The sequence below is a fragment of the Palaemon carinicauda genome, chromosome 11, assembly GCF_036898095.1.
Source record: "Palaemon carinicauda isolate YSFRI2023 chromosome 11, ASM3689809v2, whole genome shotgun sequence".
Classification (NCBI taxonomy): domain Eukaryota; kingdom Metazoa; phylum Arthropoda; class Malacostraca; order Decapoda; family Palaemonidae; genus Palaemon; species Palaemon carinicauda.
The window spans coordinates 38,981,579-38,989,078 of NC_090735.1; positions in this window are offsets into that span (position 1 = coordinate 38,981,579).

Sequence of the window (7,500 nt, forward strand, 5' to 3'; positions counted from 1 at the left end):
TTATATACAGTATGTATGAATATATACATACATATATATATATATATATATATCTATATATATATATATATATATGTATATATATATATATATATACATTATATGTGTGTATATATATATATATTATATGTATATATATATATATATATATATATATATATATATATATATATATGTATATATATATATATATATATATATTGTATATATATATATATATATATATATATATATATATATATATATATATATATATATTCAGAGAACTACGAACTACTACAATTCACAATTATGGTATTATCCTAAAATAGAAAAAAAGTAGTCTTGCCAGGCAAAGCAAACTTTTCCAATGACAAACTTTTCTAGCTAAATGACAATGCAGTTAAGTGAAGCCTGAATTGTGTTTCAAAAACAAATGGAGCTCTTCTCACGAGTTTGACTTAAAAATTATTTTTAAGGATTTTTCTTTTTTCAAGAAAAGATTTTCTCTATCCATGAATGGAATATAAACATGCGACTTTGTAAATAAAAAATTACAACTGATATATGAATTTATACATAAAAAATGTCCCATCATTTGCATCTGCCAAGCCATTACCTATTTTTTTTTTAAACTATTACCAAAAATGTCGTTATTTTTATGATACCGTACCTCCAATTTTTATCAAATTTGGAAATTTTCATGATTGTTTTACCTTTATGCTCGCGATACTGAATAAATCTTGTAAAGGTTTGTGATAATGTTCCAAAGCATAAAAAAAAATCCTATGTAAATTGATGAACAAAGATATATAACAGAAACTAGCGGAGAAAAGACTCTCTCAGCAATAGCGTGTTTTATTTTACACACACACACACACACACACACACGCACACACACACACACACACACAACAGAGGGTGACTCCATAAAGCTAAGGTCTTCTGATTTGCCACTTACACAAGTTACGAATACACGCACACACATATAATAATAATAATAATAATAATAATATACCTTATATAATTTCTATCAATAGGATATATACCTTATATCATTTTTATCAATAGGATATATACCTTATATCATTTTTATCAATAGGATATATAGTTTATTCGCTATTAATCTTCTATTTCCACACTGGGCTGGTTTCATCATTCTTTTCCAACTAAGGTCGTAGCTCCTAAATATATATATATATATATATATATATATATATATATACTAATAATGTGCAGTAAATTAGAATTGAGACATTTACGGGACGTCCAAAAATTCTCGATTATTATTTCTTATTAAAAAATATAAATTGACGTTTCTAATTGTGAGTGAAAGTCAATGGAATAGTACAGTATATCCCCAGTTTTGATTTAAATAAGGATACGAAAAAGATTTTGTGAAAAATTCATATCAATATTGAAAGTGGGATGGTTAACTGATTAACTATTGACAACAGTCGTTCGCTAATTATTAGTTCAAGCTCTTAGCTCTCCGAGCAGTTGGCATTGGACGCGTTGTTTACAGTTTCCAGCACATAAACAAAAAGAAAGTGTTTAAAAAGATTAACTACCGTTAGGTAGTTGATACATCTATTGTGAACGATTGGCGAAGGTGGCAGTGAAGTAGTTCTCTTCCCTAAATAAATTAGTCGTGTCTGGACGTTTGTCGGTACTACTTGTGTGTTTATTTTAATCGAAAGTGCTGATTCGTACGATGAAGAAATATTTAGTGTCAAGACAGAAGCATGGATTAAACCATATTGTGTTAATGCTGAAGGACTATTCAATGTGTTGAGTGTCAAAAGAGAAGTATATATTGAACCGTGTTGTGGGTCGCAAGTAATTCAAGATAATGTATAGACTATTGACTCTAATTTAAAGATGGCTGCTTCTCTATTTTGTGGGCCCTTAAGCTTGTATCATTTAGTGAAGTAAGACATGATAAATATCAACTTAATTAATAACTTTATCAATGAAATTTTAATTATTATTCAGTTGTTAATGGGGGCAAGGTGAATATCCTACGTAGGAAATACAAGACCACAAATTTTGTGTAATGCGCGTAAATGTGTAATTCTTGCTTGATGTAGATCTAAGTCGCTGTGTATTAAAGAAATCCACGTAGGCATAACAACAAGCAAAGAAGAAAACTTAAATTGGCGGTGCTAAAATAAAAATCACTGTAATAATACTGCAATAGAAAAACTTTAACCGTTTCTGGAACTAGATTCTGAAGAAGCTAGAAAGTGGATAGTTGTGTTAGATGACCTGAGAGGAAAAAATAAGCAAAAACCAAGAAGTAAAAGAATTTGGACAGCAAGATGGAAAAAATGAGAGGTTAATAGATGTACTGCACTGTAGAAGGCTAAAAATGGGGTGCAGAGTGGTTTAAAAGGATGCTGATAAACCCATAAGTAATGCCCACACTTTACTGGGTGGTGTGTTCTGTGTAGGGTTACCATTGTGTGGTGAAAGGGTTTGTGTATCGCCGTAACCAACAAAGCTGTACTACTACTCATACTAGGTTGGTTTGCTGGGAGCAATCGGACAAAGATCTCCCACAATTACTAATTCGCAATAGCCAGCGTGGCGATAAAAACTCCAGACATGAATAAAGTCATGTGATGCCTTTGTCCTGCAGTGGAATAGGAACTACTACATTTGATGTTGTTGTTGTTATTGTATAGCGCAGAGGGCATTTGTTGTGATGCACTGCAAGGCATTACCTACCCGCTCCACCCTCAAAGTCTGGCATAGATGGCCTACTAATAACATCTGAGAGAAAGAGAATATTTTTGGAGGCATATCAATAAGAACTGATACTTTATTACCCTCATCCAAACAAACAAAGGAGATGCAACCATGAAGACTCATCAATCCACCATGATCTTAATGTTCCCTGGGGACCACAGAGTTAACGATTCTTTACCAAGAGTTATTCTCGTGAATTTACTTCTTCTGCTGTTGACCTCAGCTGCTGTTTACTTCGGCTGCTGTGGAGGACAGCCGTCGTTCTCTCCGGCTGATGGTGAGTGTTAAAAGTAGTCTTAGATCAATGCTATTGACGTTTTCGATATAATTGATGTTTGCAATATTTCAAGGGGATGCTCATGTGATTGATAATTGTTTAAAGTCACTCTTTTATTATATTGAAGTTTTGTATATCATCACTGTTAACAGAATTTTAATTCGCGAATTAACATATCCTTTGGTGATTGCTGGAAAAAATATCAAGTCTAGATATTAATTTCTATTTCAATATCATGGATGCTTACGTTATTTTATGTGGAAGACTTTACATGGCCTTTATTGATCATCAAAAGTAGCGTTTTAGTATTGATAGTAACTTTTTGTTATTATCAAATATTAGGATGGAATTCACATGGCATTTTGTAATCGTTAAAAGTAGCCTTGTTTTTAAATAAGAGCTTGGTCCATTTATTCAAATGTCTTTATTATTGAACAATGACCACGGTCTATCTGAAATGAACATAAAACATATTTAGAATAAATGATGAACAATGTATATAACTCAAATGAACACAAAACACATTAAGAATAAATGATGAACAATGTATATACAGTAACTCAATGTTTATAACCCTCTATCTCCCCCCAAGTTTTTAAACGGCCTTTTAAAATGTCTCTCGTGGAGGTCGGTTTAAAACTGATGTCAAAACATTGGGTGGCAATTAAACGTCCAAATTATAGGTTCATGAACACTAAACTCCTGTTAGCAGGTGAAGGAACGGAAACTTGAAAAACAATTATTGTCATGTGTTGATCATGATGACACTATAGCTAGTTCATCTCGAAATCACAGTGCCATGTTGGCGGTCGACGGGTATGACTGGACTTGCGTTGCTCCAAAGTTGGCATGGCAGGAGTTAACTGTGATGGAGAGTTTGTGCTATCATTGGGAGGCGGAATCTCTGCTTGATGATTCGCAGTGTTACCGAGGTCGTTGGGATAGCATTCCGGAGCAGCAACATCAAAATGAATGTTAAGGATAGTACCACTTGGTAACGGCAAAGTGGTCAGTGGAAGAGTACCATGTGTGTCCGGATTTTGGGTTGTCGGAATGGTGTTCTTCGCAATGGTCTCAGACATTTTAGTGGTCGAAGGATTGGCAATAGGTACAATCTGATTCAGATTATAGTCATCTCTAATTGTATGGACTTCTGGAATACTCCTGACAGGCACGTATTGTCTCAAAAACTTCCGGTTCCTTAGCGTGACCCTACCAGAGCCATCAACTCTGACGACGTATTGGTCGAATTGGCGGACTTCTATGATGATACCGGTTTTGTCCCATTTCAGGGGGTGATTTCCTGTTTGATTTTGGATGCAAACCCGGTCACCTACGGACAGTGGGGGTAGTCTCTTAGTGTGCTCTGATAAGCGCTCTACCTGTTTAAGGTGTAGATGTCTTAGGGCCTCCTCTCTTGCATCGAGTGTTTCCTTCCACGTGTCGTGGGGACGGTACCTGCCGGGCGGGACAGGTATGAAGTCTCTGATGGGACGACCAAATACACATATTGCAGGAGATAACTTGGTATCTCTGTCAGGTGTGTTCCTGTATTGGAGCATCGCACGTTGGAATTCATCAGTGTTGAGATCACCGTTACTGCCCGTGTTGTCCGCTATAAGACGCTTGACAGTTTTGACGCCTATTTCGGCTCTGCAATTACTATGTGGGAAGGCCACAGAGGAAAGGCGGTGATGGACTCCCCAGTCCTTTAAAAACTGCCTAGTTGCCGTCGCTGTAAATTCAGGTCCACCATCAGATGTCAATTCATCCGGAATCCCAAATGTCACAAATGTTCGGCTTAGTGAAGTTATAAGACCCTCTGCACCGTTCGAAGATCGTTCAACTATGGGCCAATTCGAGTATCGATCAACTATAACTAAATATCCAACTCCTCGGTAGTGAAAGTAATATGCACAAACACATTGGAACGGGTAGTCTGGAGATATAAGGGGTGTAGGCGGAGCACTAGGATTCGAAGGCGCGATGCGATTGCAGTGGTTGCATCCAGCTCGAAGTGCTGTTTATATCGGGTGTTATCCCTGGCCAAAACACAGATATGACTGCTCGCGATACCAAAGAGGTAATTCCTTGATGTGCTGAATGAAGAGATGTGAGAATTTCCTGACGAAGGGCTGGAGGAATAACTATACGCTCCTTGTATAGTATCACACCATCAACAGTGTAGAGATGCTCGCGGAATTGAAAATACTCTCGAAGATGTACAGGAAATTCTTGGCGAGACTCTGGTACTCCACATTCTATAAGACTGAGCAGTTCATGCATGTTATCGTCACTACTTGTGGCAGTGCAAACTCTGTCCCAGGTGACTGCTCTCACGTTAAGTGAGTCAAGTGAGCATACTGCTGATGCGGTGATACAAGTATCAATATCATTGTCAGTGGAAACAGAATATGCTAATGGCAATTTGTGTGGAGGAACATTTCTCACGGAAGGTACACTGTCAACTGATGCAATGTCATCTTGAAGCGATAGCTTTTCAGATTTTCCAGTTGGGTGGCACGATACTCCATCTGCAGCGAGATGCTTGACCCCTGGGATATGAATCATGCGAAATCGATAGCGGAGGGACTTTTCCTTCAAGTTTCTGAGACGTGAATTTGATATGTCCTCCAATGATCTGTCGCCAAATATTTTCAACGGGGGTTTATGGTCAACTACGACCACAAGATCTTCACAGCCAAGAACAAAGTATCTTGCCTTATCAAGAGCATCGACGACTGCCAACGCTTCACCTTCAACTGGTGTATATCGAGACTCAGATGCATGTGTGAACCTACTTCCGACAAGTGTGATCTTCCAACCAGTGCGACAACAAAATGGTCGGTTGTCTGGACAGTCGCAATTTTTCTGGAACAGCCAGAATCTAATTCCTGGTTTTGACCAATCGGTGGCGAGACAGGTAGGTTTTGTCTTGTCAATGATTCGCACGCCTTCTTCAATTTCGTTGATAATGGCAGTTTTAGACTCCTCGAAGAGTGCATTAATATTGTCATTCCAGGTGAATGGTGTTCCTGGTTTCAATAACTGTCTGAATGGTAGCATTTTGTCGGTCATGCTGAAAGCATACGATACTTGGTTTACTAAACCAAACCAAGATCTGACATCGGTGATATTTCTTGGGGTTGGAAAGTCCATAATTGCACTAAGATATCTTGCACATGGGCGGACTGTGTCTGGGGTTATTTCGAATCCAGCGAATTCAGCTGTGTCTTCTGCGAAACTAAATTTGTCAGGGTGGAGTGTTATGCCGTGTCTTCCACATATGTCGAGCCATTGTACAGCTTGGAAAAAACTCTCCTCTATTGAGTCAGACCAAAGAAGAACATCGTCGACACATTTAGTTTTGTTGGGTATCTCGGCAACTATTTCATCATACCGTCGAGTATATCCGTCGCCAGAAGCAATATACCCTTGAGGGGCTGTTTTATAACGATAGCGTCCCCAAGGAGTGATAAACATAGTTAAGTGACGGTCAGATTCCTGAATCGGTACACTGTGGTATCCGTTCCAGGCATCAAAGATGGTTTTCTTTTTTCCTTGTGGTACTGATCTTGCTTGGTGAAATGGAGAAGTTGTATGATGCGTTTCTCTCTTAGCGTGCACATTGAGAGGCTGAAAATCAACTGTTCGTCGAGGTGTGCCATTTTTCTTAGCACATACAACCATCCGATGGCACCAAGTTACTGGTTCTCCGATTGGGACAGGTTCAAGGACACCAAGGCGGACGTCCTGGTCAAGTCCAGCTTTAACTTCCTCTTGCCAGTGTAACGGCACTGGCACTGGTGTGTGACGAGCAACAGGATCAGCATTCGGATCGATCATCAACTTCATTGGTGGTTCATCCATTAGTGGTAACGGTTGGTGGTCACACACGTTGAATGTACTTGATTCATAGTACTCCAAGAGGTAGTCCTTTAGTTTAGACCGTTTGGACTCGGTTGCACTGAACGGTAATTCTGTAGGCGGCGGAGGTGGTAGTTGACGTTTTGGGCAGTCACATTGATTGGCTAGTCCACTAACGCTTCCTACTTCATTGTTGGTGGCATCCGGAGTTTCCGATTGTGTGTGGGAATGCTGGATTATTATTATTATTTTTACCAGCTTGGAAGTGATATTTTATTTTAACAATTGACCGGGGTCATAAATAAGAGCTTGGTCCATTTATTCAAATGTCTTTATTATTGAATAATGACCACGGTCAATCTGAAATGAACATAAAACATATTTAGAATAAATGATGAACAATGTATATAACTCAAATGAACACAAAACATATTAAGAATAAATGATGAACAATGTATATACAGTAACTCAATGTTTATAACCCTCTAGTTTTATTTATAATCATAATCTTATATCATTTATGCTTGCATTATTCTATATGGTAGAATTCACATAACCTTTTATGATCGTTAAAAGTAACATTGTAGTATTAATACTGATATTATTGTAGCATTTATTCTTACGTT